Raw genomic sequence first — 13981 nt, 5'->3', positions numbered from 1 at the left:
TTGTTGCTCCACCGACGTACTCCTTCCTCCTATATATACCTACGTACCCCCAAACGATCAAATACGGAGCCAAAACCTAATTCCACCGCCCCAACTTTCTGTATCCACGAGATCCCATCTTGGGGCCTGTTCCGGAGCTCCGTCGGAGGGGGCATTGATCACGGAGGGCTTCTACATCAACACCATAGCCCCTCCGATGAAGTGTGAGTAGTTTACCTTAGACCTACAGGTCCATAGTTAGTAGCTAGATGGCTTCTTCTCTATTTTTGGATCTCAATACAATGTTCTCCCCCTCTCTTGTGGAAATCTATTCGATGTAATCTTCTTTTTGCGGTGTGTTTGTTGAGACCGATGAATTGTGGGTTTATGATCAAGTTTATCTATGAACAATATTTGAATCTTCTCTGAATTCTTTTATGTGTGATTGGTTATCTTTGCAAGTCTCTTTGAATTATCAGTTTGGTTTGGCCTACTAGATTGATCTTTCTTGCAATGGGAGAAGTGCTTAGCTTTGGGTTCAATCTTGCGGTGTCCTTTCCCAGTGACAGTAGGGGCAGCAAGGCACGTATTGTATTGTTGCCATCGAGGATAACAAGATGGGGTTTTCATCATATTGCATGAGTTTATCCCTCTACATCATGTCATCTTGCTTAAGGCGTTACTCTGTTTTCATTAACTTAATACTCTAGATGCATGCTGGATAGCAGTCGATGAGTGGAGTAATCGTAGTAGATGCAGGGAGGAGTCGGTCTACTTGTCTCGGATGTGATGCCTATATACATGATCATACCTAGATATTCTCATAACTATGCTCAATTCTGTCAATTGCTCAACAGTAATTTGTTCACCCACCGTAGAATATTTATGCTCTCGAGAGAAGCCACTAGTGAAACCTATGGCCCCCGGTTCTATCTTCATCATATTAATCTACCAATACTTAGTTATTTCCTTTTTCTTTTACTTTTCTTTTATTTTACTTTGCATCTTTATCAATAAAATACCAAAAATATTATCTTATCATATCTATCAGATCTCACTCTCGTAAGTGACCGTGTAGGGATTGACAACCCCTTAACGCATTGGTGTTGTGAGGATTTATTTGTGTTGTGTAGGTACGAGGGACTCGCGCGTAGCCTCCTAATCGATTGATACCTTGGTTCTCAAAAACTGAGGGAAATACTTACGCTACTTTGCTGCATCATCCCTTCCTCTTCGGGGAAAACCAGCGCAGTGCTCAAGAGGTAGCAAGAAGGATTTCTAGCGCCGTTGCTGGGGAGGTCTACGCAAAAGTCAACATACCAAGTACCCATCACATACCCTTATCTCCCGCATTACATTATTTGCCATTTGCCTCTCGTTTTCCTCTCCCCCACTTCACCCTTGCCGTTTTATTCGCCCTCTCTCTCTATCCTCCTTCTCTTTCCCATTTGCCTCTTTTTGCCCGCTTGCCTTTTGTTTGTTTGTGTGTTAGTTCGTTTGCTTGTCGTTATGTCTTGTCCCTTACCTTCTGCCACTATGTCTGAAATTGGGGAAATTATTGTCAATATGGACAATAATAATATCATGAAAAATTCTAATGCTCCTGCTAAAGAACCCACCATCTTACATACAAAAAAATTCCGTGTTGGTAGTGGTAATATTATTGGAAAAGGAGTTATTCAAGATTTCTTTACTTGTGCCGGTGTTTTACCTTCTATGGGTAGTTCTATACTTCATAGAACTGGTAGTCTTGCGGACACTATTGCCATGCTTGTAGCTGAACTTGAAAGAGAATTCATGCACATGCATCCTTGCATACAAAGGATTTTCCTAGAATTTTCTAATATTGAGCATTCTTCTATTAAGCGTGCCGCTACTATGTTTTTGGCTCATGAGTTTAGATTCATAATAAAAGAGGCCAAAGAAATCTTTGCACATTATAGGGTGGATGCTTGCCGTCCTCCCATAGAGGCCATCCGCTTTGATCAAGAAGAAATAATGCGTTTTCAATCTCTAGACTATGTTGCTTTCAATGAAAATCTTAGAAAAAGGGTTCCTACCAATGTTTTATTTGATAGAATTTCTGAACTTAATGATGATTTAGCTATTAGAAATAATGAACTAGGATATTATCTTGAATATAGGCTCACAAAGTTCTGTCAAAAGAATGCTTATAATGATGAATTGGTTGTGCAATATGAAGGACCAAAGGAGGAACCTATACCACCCAAGGTTGATCTTGGGGACTTTTGTCCCATTATATTTAGCTCTTTTGATTAATTTTGCTTGCCTCAAAGAAAACTTGCTGCCGAACATAGAGAATATGAAATGAGTTTTAATAATCTATCTTACTATTATGGCAATACCTAGATCTATCCTTGCTTGTTATGCCTAGTTAGGGGCGTTAAACGATAGCGCTTGTTGGGAGGCAACCCAATTTTATTTTTACTCCTTGATTTTTGCTCCTGTTTAGTAATAAATAATTTATCTAGCCTCTGTTTTGGTTGTGTTTTTTGTGTTTAATTAGTGTTTGTGCCAAGTAGAACCGTTGGGAAGACTTGGGGAAAGTCTTGTTAAACTTGCTGTAAAAAACAGAAACTTTAGTGCTCACGAGAAATGCTGTCATTTTTATTTGGAAAGTGTTATTTAGTTAATTATTTTTGCAGATGATTAATAGATAAATTCCTCACGTCCCGCAATTTATTTTAGAATTTTGGGGGTTCCAGATCTTGCGGTAGCTACAGATTACTATAGACTGTTCTGTTTTTGACAGATTCTGTTTTTCGTGTGTTGTTTGCTTATTTTGATGAATCTATGGCTAGTAAAATAGTTTATAAACCATAGAGAAGTTGGAATACAGTAGGTTTAACACCAATATAAATAAAGAATGAGTTCATTACAGTACCTTGAAGTGGTCTTTTGTTTTCTTTCGCTAACGGAGCTCACGAGATTTTCTACTTTGAGTTTTGTGTTGTGAAGTTTTCAAGTTTTAGGTAAAGATTTGATGGATTGTGGAACAAGGAGTGGAAAGAGCCTAATCTTGGGGATGCCCATGGCACCCCCAAGATAATGTAAGGACACCTAAAAGCCAAAGCTTGGGGATACCCCGGAAGGCATCCCCTCTTTCGTCTACTTCTATCGGTAACTTTACTTGGAGCTATATTTTTATTCACCACATGATATGTGTTTTGCTTGGAGCGTCTTGTATTATTTAAGTCTTTTCTTTTTAGTTTACCACAATCATCCTTGCTGTACACACCTTTTGAGAGAGCCATACATGACTTGGAATTTGTTAGAATACTCTATGTGCTTCGCTTATATCTTTTGAGTTATATAGTTTTGCTCTAGTACTTCACTTATATCTTTTAGAGCATGGTGGTAGATTTGTTTTATAGAAACTATTGATCTCTCATGCTTCACTTAGATTATTTTGAGAGTCTTAACAGCATGGTAATTTGCTTAAAATCCTACTATGCTAGGTATTCAAGATTAGTAGAATTTTCTTATGAGTGATTTGAATACTAAGAGAAGTTTGATGCTTGATGATTGTTTTGAGATATGGAGGTAATAATATCGAAGTCGTGCTAGTTGAGTAGTTGTGAAATTGAGAAATACTTGTGTTGAAGTTTGCAAGTCCCGTAGCATGCATGTATGGTAAACGTTATGTAACAAATTTGAAACATGAGGTGTTATTTGATTGTCTTCCTTATGAGTGGCGGTCGGGGACGAGCGATGGTCTTTTCCTACCAATCTACCCCCCTAGCAGCATGCGCGTAGTGCCGAGGTTTTTGATGACTTATAGATTTTTGCAATAAGTATGTGAGTTCTTTATGACTAATGTTGAGTCCATGGATTATACGCACTCTCACCCTTCCATCCTTGCTAGCCTCTTCGGTACCGCGCATTGCCCTTTCTCACATTGAGAGTTGGCGCAAACTTCGCCGGTGCATCCAAACCCCGTGATATGATACGCTCTTTCACACATAAACCTCCTTATATCTTCCTCAAAACAGCCACCATACCTACCTATTATGGCATTTCCATAGCCATTTTGAGATATATTGCCATGCAACTTTCCACCATTCCGTTCATCGTGACACATTCATCATTGTCATATTGATTAGCATGATCATGTAGTTGACATAGTATTTGTGGCAAGGCCACCATTCATAATTCTTTCATACATGTCACTCTTGGTCCATTGCATATCCCGGTACACCGCCGGAGGCATTCATATAGAGTCATCTTTTGTTCTAGTATCGAGTTGTAATCATTGAGTGGTAAATAAATAGAAGTGTGATGATCATCATTTCCTAGAGCATTGTCCCAAGTGAGGAATTATAAAAAAAGAGAAAGGCCATATAAAAAAAGAGAAAGGCCAAATAAAAAATGAGAGAAAAAGAGAGAAGGGACAATGTTACTATCCATTTACCACACTTGTGCTTCAAAGTAGCACTGTAATCTTCATGATAGAGAGTCTCTTGTTTTGTCACTTTAATATACTAGTGGGAATTTTTCATTATAGAACTTGGCTTGTATATTCCAACAATGGGCCTCCTCAAGTGCCCTAGGTCTTCGTGAGCAAGCAAGTTGGATGCACACCCACTTAGTTTCTTTTGTTGAGCTTTCATACATTTATAGCTCTAGTGCATCCGTTGCATGGCAATCCCTACTCCTTGCATTAACATCAATCGATGGGCATCTCCATAGCCCATTGATTACCCTCGTTGATGTGAGACTTTCTCCTTTTTTGTCTTCTCCACATAACCCCCCTCATTATATTCTATTCCACCCATAGTGTTATGTCCATGGCTCGCGCTCATATATTGTGTGAAAGTTTATAGGTTTGAGATTAATAAAGTATGAAACAATTGCTTGGCTTGTCATCGGGGTTGTGCATGATGAGAGCATTCTTGTGTGACGAAAATGAAACATGACTAAACTATATGACTTTGTAGGGATGAACTTTCTTTGGCCATGTTATTTTGAGAAGACATAATTCCTTAGTTAGTATGCTTGAAATATTATTACTTTTATGTCAATATGAACTTTTGTCTTGAATCTTTCGGATCTGAATATTCATGCCACAATTAAGAAGAATTACATCAAAATTATGCCAAGTAGCACTCCGCATCAAAAATTATGTTTTTATCATTTACCTACTCGAGGACGAGCGGGAATTAAGCTTGGGGATGCTTGATATGTCTCCAACGTTGTTGGATTTCGAGTTCCGGCAGACCCTTAAGGTTCGAAATCTAGGGTGCGCACGGAGATCTTTCCCCTACCGACTCGCGCTTCTATGGCTCGAAAGAAATCTAGGCCGGAAAGAAGAACACTCAAGGGGCACGAGGTTTATACTGGTTTGAGCCACCGATGTGGTGTAATACCCTACTCCAGTGTGTGGTGTAGTGGATTGCCTCAGGGGCCGATGAAGAACAATACAGGGGAAGAACGGCCTCGCAAGAGGTGTTCTTGAGCTGGTGCGGCGTGTTCTACTCGGTCTGGATCTCTATTTCTCTCTTTCTCTTCTCTCTTCTTTCCCTTCTTTTTGTCCTTTCTCTCTTCTTTTTCTCTTTTCTCTCTTCTTTTTCTGGCCCCCTCTTCCTATGGTGGTTAGTCCTATTTATAGAGGCCCTGGTCCTCTTCCCAAATAATGAGTGGGAAGGGCGCCAACAATTGGCCATTTTGAAGGGGAACATCTAGTACAAGTTATCCTGACCAAAGGTGGTCTTCGGCTGCCAAAAGCACTAGTGATGACACCGTTTTGGGCTCCACGGTGACCTCCGTCCTGCCGCTCTGCTGGTCTTGGTCTCGTTGCACCTGAATGGTAACCTTTGCCCGATGCCTTGGACTGTGCTTGTTCCCTTCGCAGGCCGGCGCCCGCCTGGCGCCCGCCTAGTCTCGATCGTCATGGCTTGCGTCACGGGCTCCTCGCGAGGCACCCCTGCCTTGATCTCTCCACCTCCTTGCGAGCCTGCCTGATGAGGCTGCTCCTGAGGAAGCCTCCTATCGTCCGCCCCGCAAGGCTTGGCCCCTTGCGAGGGTCTTGAGCTTGAGCTGATGAAGCTGGGCCGCACTGGGCCCCCACTCGAGCCACGCCGCAGGCCGCGGGCAGGCAAGTCTGGGGACCCCCGTTCCCAGAACGCCGACAGTAGCCCCCGGGCCCAAGGCGCGCCCGGGCTTGGCTTAGCAGAGAAGCGAAGGGGCAAGCGTGAAGCGCCGCGGGCCCCAATATCCTGCGGCCTTGGGCGCCGCGTGGCGATTGATTGGACGTGGGCGTCTGCGCTTTCCCACGACGCCTCGGCAACTGTGCATCTTACAAAGAGGTTCCCGGGCCAGGTTTACTTGCTTTGTTCTCGTTCGCCTTGCCCCAGATCCCCTTTCTCGCTCTTCTCCTTCCTGCTACCGAAATCCTCCAGATCTGTTTCAATCCTTCCCATCCGGCATGCCATGGCGCCTCGCAAGTCCCCAACCGAGGCCTGGTACTCGCCGGCTCTGGATCCCCCGAACTTGTCGAACAAGAACCTTGCTCTCACGCGCCTGATGACGGTCGGGCAAGGCAGCAAGGGGGCGACTGTGCTCAAGGCCGGCTCCGACCAGCCTGAGGGCAAGGGGAGCACCTTCTATCCGTTCTTTGTAAGCGCCATCATCGCCGGTCTGGTGCCTCCTTTCTCTGAGTTCTTATTTGTTGTTCTCCGCCAATACAACTTGCAAGCTCTGCATCTCCACCCCAACTCTGTTCTTCTCCTGGCGATTTTTGCTTACTATTGTGAGGCTCACGTTGGGGTGAAGCCCTCGGTGTCGTTGTTGTGCCACTATTTTTCCCTCAGGGTTTCTCGTGCCCATGTCTCCGCATGCGCGAGCTTTATCGCATACTCCAACTCCAATGCTATCTCGAAGCCTGGGAAGAGAATCGAAGGCTTCCGGAGCAAGTGGGTCATGGTGGACGTCGGGCGCCTCCACCCTCGACTGGTGTTGCCTACGGGGCAGCCCAAGGCCGTTGACGCGTGGTCCCGCGCGAATCTCGTCGACCCCCGTGCGAAGGCGGTGCTGAAGAGGATGAACGCAGACCTGAGGCCAGGCAACTTGGGGGCGGCGAAGCTGACCGGGGCTACACTCCTGGGGGAGTTCTTGAAGCACCGGGTGGCTCCACTCCAGGAGCACTCGCTCCCATTGTGGAGGCTTGGGGAAGCGGACGCTGCCCTGCGCCTAAGCTCCGAGGCTTTGACCGACGAGGATCTGGTCACGGCCCTCCACTCCTTGGTTGGGGGAGACGTGGCGACCCCGATGGGCGCCCCCGTCCACCTGTTCCTTCGTGACGACTGGGAGCAGGTGGTGAACTCCATGCCCACCTTCAATGGTGAGGGGTTGGTGCCTGTGGAAGCTCCTGAGGATCTGGCGGTGCTGGCGATGGTGGACGTGTCCTCCGGCAGCTCCAGCGGGAGTGAGAGGGAAGAAGAGGCGGAGGAGGAAGAGTCTGACTCTGAGGCGACTGGCAAGGAGTCGGGGGAGTCCTTCCCTCGGTGCAGGTCCCGGGCCCTCCGCTCCATGCCGGACGACGACGAGGCTGGCGCCAGGCAAGGAGGGGAGGACTCTCCCTTAGTCACAAGGAAGGGCAGGTCGGGGCCGGTTCTCCCAGGGTCTACTCTGTTCCCCGGGCGGTCTGAGGCCAGCTCCAGCCCTCCTGACGTGCCTTCTGCTTTTGGGCCTCCCAAGGCTGACCCCAGCTGCAGGCTCTCGGGCTTCAAGTTTGGCCGGAAGTTGCTTGAGTCCGTGAACAACGACCAGTAAGTGCTCGATTCGTGCTTCTCTTGGTATCTGCCGCCGAGGCTTAACGTCTGCATTATTTTGCGAGGCTGGCACCTGCAGCGAAGAGGTTGAGAGGGGCTTCTGCGGCCCTGCTTGGGGCGAGTCCATCTGCCGGGGTGGCGCCTTCATCTACTGGGGAAGGAGACGGCGAGGCTCGCGCCTCCCCTGCCTGATTGTCTTCGCGAGGCCAACTAGGACGCTTCGGCGAGGAGTCAGCCCCCGTGGCCCCGCTGACCCTGGAGGCGGCCGTGATCGATGCTACAGCCGAGGTAGCCAAGGCCCAGGGGGTTCCTTCCTGCCAAGCTGCGATCACGCTGTCGTCCTCTCCGCCCGCTCCACTGGTTCCCGTCTCTTCTGATCCCTCTGCCGCCGTCCTGGACTGGGTCGCCAACGAACTGAGCCAGCTGTGGGAGGATCTTCTGAGCGCGGACCCTCGCCTAGTGGCCGGGCGCCTGGAGCTAGCTTCTGGCTGGGCCTGTTCTGCCGCCTCCGTCTGAGCAGCGCTGAGCCAGGCCATGTCGGCCTCCGATGGGGAGAAGCAGGCTGCCAGCCAAGCCAAGGCCGCTCGCGACGCTGCCCTGGGCGACGCCGCAGCTGCCCAGGGCCGCTGCAAGGCGCTGGAGGCCGAGCTGCAAGGCATGCGCGACGAGCTCGCCAAGGAGGTCCGCGGCCGCTAGGATAAGGAGAAGGAGATGAAGGCTCGGGAGGCTGCCGTCAAGGACCGGGGCGCCAAGCTTGATGACTGTTGTGGCCGGTTGGAGACGCTGGAGCGGTCACTGAAGGCGGAGAGGACCAAGCTAGATGCCAAGGTGAAGGTGCTGGCCGAGGATCGGGTAGCCTTAGCGCAGCTGGAGAAGAAAGCTCGCGCCGCGCTGAAGACGCTTTACGAGGGCGGCTTGGAGGAGCCATTGGCTGGTGCGGAGGACGGCCCCGCCGAGCTGCTTCCCTTCCTGGTCCGTGCGCTTGAAGATGTCGCAGACGGCCTCGGCCCCACGGCCGAGGCCGAGGCGCGTGCCCTGTCTTCTGCAGCGCTGACGCATGTCCTCAGCCACGTCTACCTGCACGACCCCAACGTCGATTTCGACAGCCTGCTGGAACCCGTGAGCGGCGACCTTGCCACCGCTGCCGCTGAGGCCGTGAAAGGCCGAGCCGAGTCTTTGCTGGGGAGGTTCCGCGCCTTCAGTACCTTGCCCGGGCGCGGTGCCGCCAGCTCCGTGGCCTTAGGAGGCGGAGTCGCCCAGCGTGACTCCACCACAGGCGGCGGCGCCACTGGAGAGTGATCCCTTCATGGCTTCTGTCCTATTTTTACTCCTGCAACATGAACCATGCCTCGCGGAGGTGTTTAAACTTGAGTTTCGCATCATGAAACAATCTATGGCTTGTAATATTTGCTTTAAATTCCCTGGAATTTGCATTTTTTCCCCTCCTATTTGCTTGTGCTCTACGGCGACAGGGCCCGGCCCCGCGCATACCTCAACCGCCATTAGCCTCGACTAGAAACTAGGACGGGACTAAGGAGTGAGGGGCTACGTGGCAAGTTAGGCTCCTGAGTCGCGATGCTCAGGAGTCCCCCTTGACGCGCGAGCAACAAGTAGGGAAGGGGGAGCAAAGGTGTGGATTGGTCGTTCTGCATCGGCAGGGCCCCGCCTCGCGCATACCTCAACCGCCGTTAGCCCTGACCGGAAACCAGGACGGGACTAAGGAGTGAGGGGCTATGTGGAAAGTTAGGCTCCTGAGTCGCGATGCTCAGGAGTCCCCCTTGACGTTCAAACGGGTTTTCATAACTTGGCTTTGCTCGGGGAGGGGCACGCGACGACCAGGTCCAAGGGACCTGGCTGGGTGGCGTGCGCTCGGGCATGGCCCGGGCGTAGCCCCCGTATCCAGCCCCCTCACGTGGCACTCCCGAGGGGAGGCGTTGCGATGGTGCCAGACACTGAGCTCCGGGATCCCTGAGGTTGGTACGGCCGTGGGCCGTCCTCAGTTGTTTATCACCAGCACGGAGCATAGCGCTTCCGTATGTACGGGCATAGCCACTCCTCGGTAGTGTTGTCAGCCAGCGTCGGAGCATGGATCTTCCACTGGTATGTGGGAGGGGGGCTCCCCTCCGGGAGGAGCCCCCGGGGCGTGTACAACCCCGCCCTAACACGTGGCCGGCACGCTAGGGCTAGGAGAGGTGTATCTGAGCACTCGTGAGCCAGCGCGGGACTCACGAGGCCCTACCTCGAGGCAGGTTGCGCTTGGCTCTGGGCCTTTATCAATGGTTTGTTCCTATAGGGTGGTTAGAATGCAAATGCTCTACGTCCTCAGGTCCCGGCCCTCGAGCAAGCTCAGCCGCCGCTGGTATGATAGGTCACGATGCCGTGGGTCAAGGCTAGGGGGTGAGGGCTGGAAAGCCAGTAGGAGCCCATGAGTCGCGATGCTCAGGTACCCCCCTTTTAACGTGCAAGTGCTTTGCATGAGAGCGGAGAAGTCCATGATAAGTAGTAGATGACGATCATGGGAACCAGATTAAGCGCGGAGGAGCAAATTCATTTCAAGTAGATGCGGGAAAAGCAAATGCCACTGGGCCAGGCCCGAGCACCTTGGGGATGATGCAGCCCGAGGGGCGCCCCCAACAAGGTAGGTAAAGAGCGTAAGAAAAATGGATACATGCCGCAGGGACGGACCCACACGACCTGGGAACGACGTGGCCCTGTGGGCTCTCCCAGCTAAAAATGGAACTTGAAAGATGTCACCTGATGCCGTTGAAGATGAAGTGATGCCGAAGAAGTGGGCGACGCGCAGTGAACACATCGACCCTCACGAGCCCCCAGGCCCAGGAGCCTCGGGAGGCTCCGGGGGCACAGGTAGGTCTTCGAGGGCCATCTCCACCTCTGCCAGGACCGCACAATGCCTGACCTCCTGAGCCTCCAGGATGCTCCTCAGTAGGCGCTGATGAGCGGCGACCGCGTTCGGCGGGCCGAAAGGCATGCGAACGTAGCTGTGAGGTGGACCCTCGCAACGCCCCACGCATGAAGGCCAGAGGCGCTCCTAAGATGTGGCTCGGTTGAGCCCTGGCGCGTCGATGCAGACACACAGCCCACCATCCTCGCCTGGATGTGGGGCCACGACGGGCAAACAGCGGCTGCCGTGCATGACTCTCGACTCCTGTAGCTCCTGGGTGTTTCTTGCGATGAACTCCTGAGGGTTTGGTCTTCCTTGCCTCATACCTTCCTGAGGGAAACATGCCTGGAAGCACCCCTCCAAGTGGTGCCCGAGCGCCTCCCTCGTAACCTTGGCAAAGTCGGTGGCTCTCCAGGAAAGAGTCCCCGAGCCCTGCCTGAGGAGGGCGACGGGCGCACTTTCCTATGCGACAGAGGGTGGCGCTCCATGAACGGGCACGAATCCTGATGCAACGCCTCCGGAGGCGCCTGCCTCCTTATGGCTTGGTCCAGGCGAAGCCTTCTTCTTCTTAAGGGTCACCTCGGGAAGTCTTCCACTCCTGTGATCTGGGTCTTCGATTGTTGCGGCTTGGAACGCACGCTCAAGTGAACACACCGCGTGCCTTTCCTCACAGGGTACGGTGATGACTCCACCGCTTCTTGGCATCTTGAGGACATTGTAGCCATGGTGAGTCACTGCCATGAACTTGGCTAGGGCTGGGTACCCGAGGATGGCGTTGTATGGCAGGCGAATGTGGGCGACGTCGAAGTTGATGAGCTCGGTGTGGTAGTTGTTGCGCTCCCCGAAGGTGACTGGCAGGCGAACTTGCCCTATCGGAATAGTGGAACCATCAGTGACTCCTGAGAAAGACTTGGTCGGCTGGAGCTGATCATACGGCACTTGGATATTGTCGAACGTCTCAACAGACAGGACGTTGAGTCCTGCTCCGCCATCAACGAGGGTCCTGGTGACCTGCACATTGCTGATGACTGGGGAGCAAAGCATCGGGAGGACTCCGGCCGTTGCCGCGCACTTGAGCTGATCCGCTGAGTTGAACGTGATGGCGCACGCAGACCACCTGAGAGGGCGCGTGGCCTCAAGCTTGGGGAGAACTGCATTCACCTCGCGAGCAAACTGCTTGAAGATGCGCTGTGATGCTGGGGCATAGGCGCCACCCAAGATGCAAGCGATTGCGCGTGGCTCCTAGAAGCCCCCAGCCCCCTCGCCTTGATGTTGGTCTTCGTTCCTTCTTGGTGGTGGCGGTAGAGGAGGGAGGCCTGCGTTGCCGTGCGGGCGATCCTCACGAGGCTGATCCCTCCAGCCTCCCTCACGAGGCTGGTCCTGTCAGCGATCCTCGTGAGGTCGGTCACGCCACCCTTGGCGAGGGCCACGGTCTTCCCATTGTCCTCCACCTCTTCCTCCTCCTCGGCCATAGCCCCTGTCGTTGCGCTCGGGGCGTCGGCCGATACGCCCATCTCACACGGCCCTGAGCTCTTGGCATTCGTTGGTGTTGTGGGTGTGGAGGTCATGGTACACGCAGTATCGGCTGCCCTTGGATGACTCAGGCTGATCCCTGCCTCGCTTGGTGTCTGGTTCCGCTGCGAGCACGGCAGCTCCCTTACGCTTCACGTCCTTGGCCTTGGGATTTTTCTCTTCTGGGTCGGCAGCCGGGAGCTCGAGGAGGGAGAGGCGCCCTTCCTCAGCCCTGGCTCACTTGGTCGCCAAGTTGAACAACTCCAGGGATGTGCACAGGTCTTCATGGATTGCCAGCTCCTCCTTCATCTTGATGTCGCGCACGCCATCGGAGAAGGCTGAGATAATGGCTTCCTCAGTCACCCTGGGGATCTTGAGGCAAGCGTTGTTGAAGCAATGGGTGTATTTCTGCAGGGTTTCCCCTGGCTGTTGCTTGATTCGGTGCAGGTCGCTTATGGCCGGGGGCCGGTCGCGAGTGCCCTGGAAGTTGGTGATGAAGCGAGTGCACATCTCGTCCCAGGAGGAGATCGTGATGGGAGCCAGGTTCAGGAGCCAGGTGCGGGCGCCATCCTTGAGCGCCATGGGAAACCAGATCGCCATGAGCTTTTCGTCTCCGTTGGCCGCTTTGATGCCCAGCTCGTAGAGCTGCAGGAATTCCGCGGGGTCCGCCGTGCCATTATAGCGGGGGGGCAGATCAGGCTCGAACTTGCCTGGCCATGTGACGCCGCGTAGCTCGGGTGTGAAGGTGCGGCAGTCTGCCGTGGCCACCGGCGCCCTTTTTCTGGCGCTGGGCCTGCTCCTGGTGATTACCACGCGCCGCCGCTTGGAGCAGCGAGTGGTCTCGGCGTGGAGGCGCAGGGACGCGATCTTGGCGCGCCGGTGCTGGGAGCGCGCGAGCACCTTCTTGGGGACGAGGGATCTCTTGGCAGCTCCCTTCTTGTCGTGCCGGCGCCGGACATGGAGGGTCTCGCCCTGGGGCTGCGCGCCTTGGAGCCAGGATGCCTTCTTGGGGAGGAGGTGGCGGAGGCGCCTCCTGATCCTCGCCCCCTGCGTGGAATGGAGGGCGAGGCAGCGAGAGGGACGACAAGGGAGAGCCCCCTGCGGCGCTGATGATCTCGGTGATGCGGGCGAGCCAGTCCTCGTAGAGGTCGTCGACGGGGCGGTAGTGCAGGAGCTCTCTTGCCAGGAGCAGCGCGGTGTGCGCGTCTGTGGGGGCGCGACGGGCATGGGACGATGAACCGGATGGAGTCAGTGACGGGGTTGCGGTACGGCCCTCCCGTCGCACCGAAGGATGCTGGGACGAGGCCTGCTGCTCGTTCCCCGCCGGGCCGGTGGCGGCGTTGGCGGCAGGCGACGGGGAACGACGAGGGTGTCCACCGACGGGCGCCGTCTGGGCGACGCGGGTGGCCAGAGAAGCCCGGCGCTCGGCGCGAGCCCGACGAGCGTCAGCCATGGACATGACGGAAGATCACACGCGAACAGCGGAAGAAAGATTCCGGCGCACCCCTACCTGGTGCGCCAAATGTCAGATTTCGGGTTTCGACAGACCCTTAAGGTTCGAACTCTGGGGTGCGCACGGAGTTCTTTCCCCTACCGACTCGCGCTTCTATGGCTCGCAAGAAATATAGGCCGGAAAGAAGAACACTCAAGGGACACGAGGTTTATACTGGTTCGGGCCACCGATGTGGTGTAATACCCTACTCTAGTGTGTGGTGTAGTGGATTGCCTTAGGGGCCGATGAAGAACAATACAGGGGAAGAACGGCCTCGCGAGAGGTGTTCTTCAGCTGGTGCGGTGT

Source organism: Triticum dicoccoides, chromosome 1A, assembly GCF_002162155.2.
Source record: "Triticum dicoccoides isolate Atlit2015 ecotype Zavitan chromosome 1A, WEW_v2.0, whole genome shotgun sequence".
Taxonomy (NCBI): Eukaryota; Viridiplantae; Streptophyta; class Magnoliopsida; order Poales; family Poaceae; genus Triticum; species Triticum dicoccoides.
The sequence above is the reverse complement of the archived record's forward strand: the minus strand, read 5'-3'. Positions refer to the sequence as shown.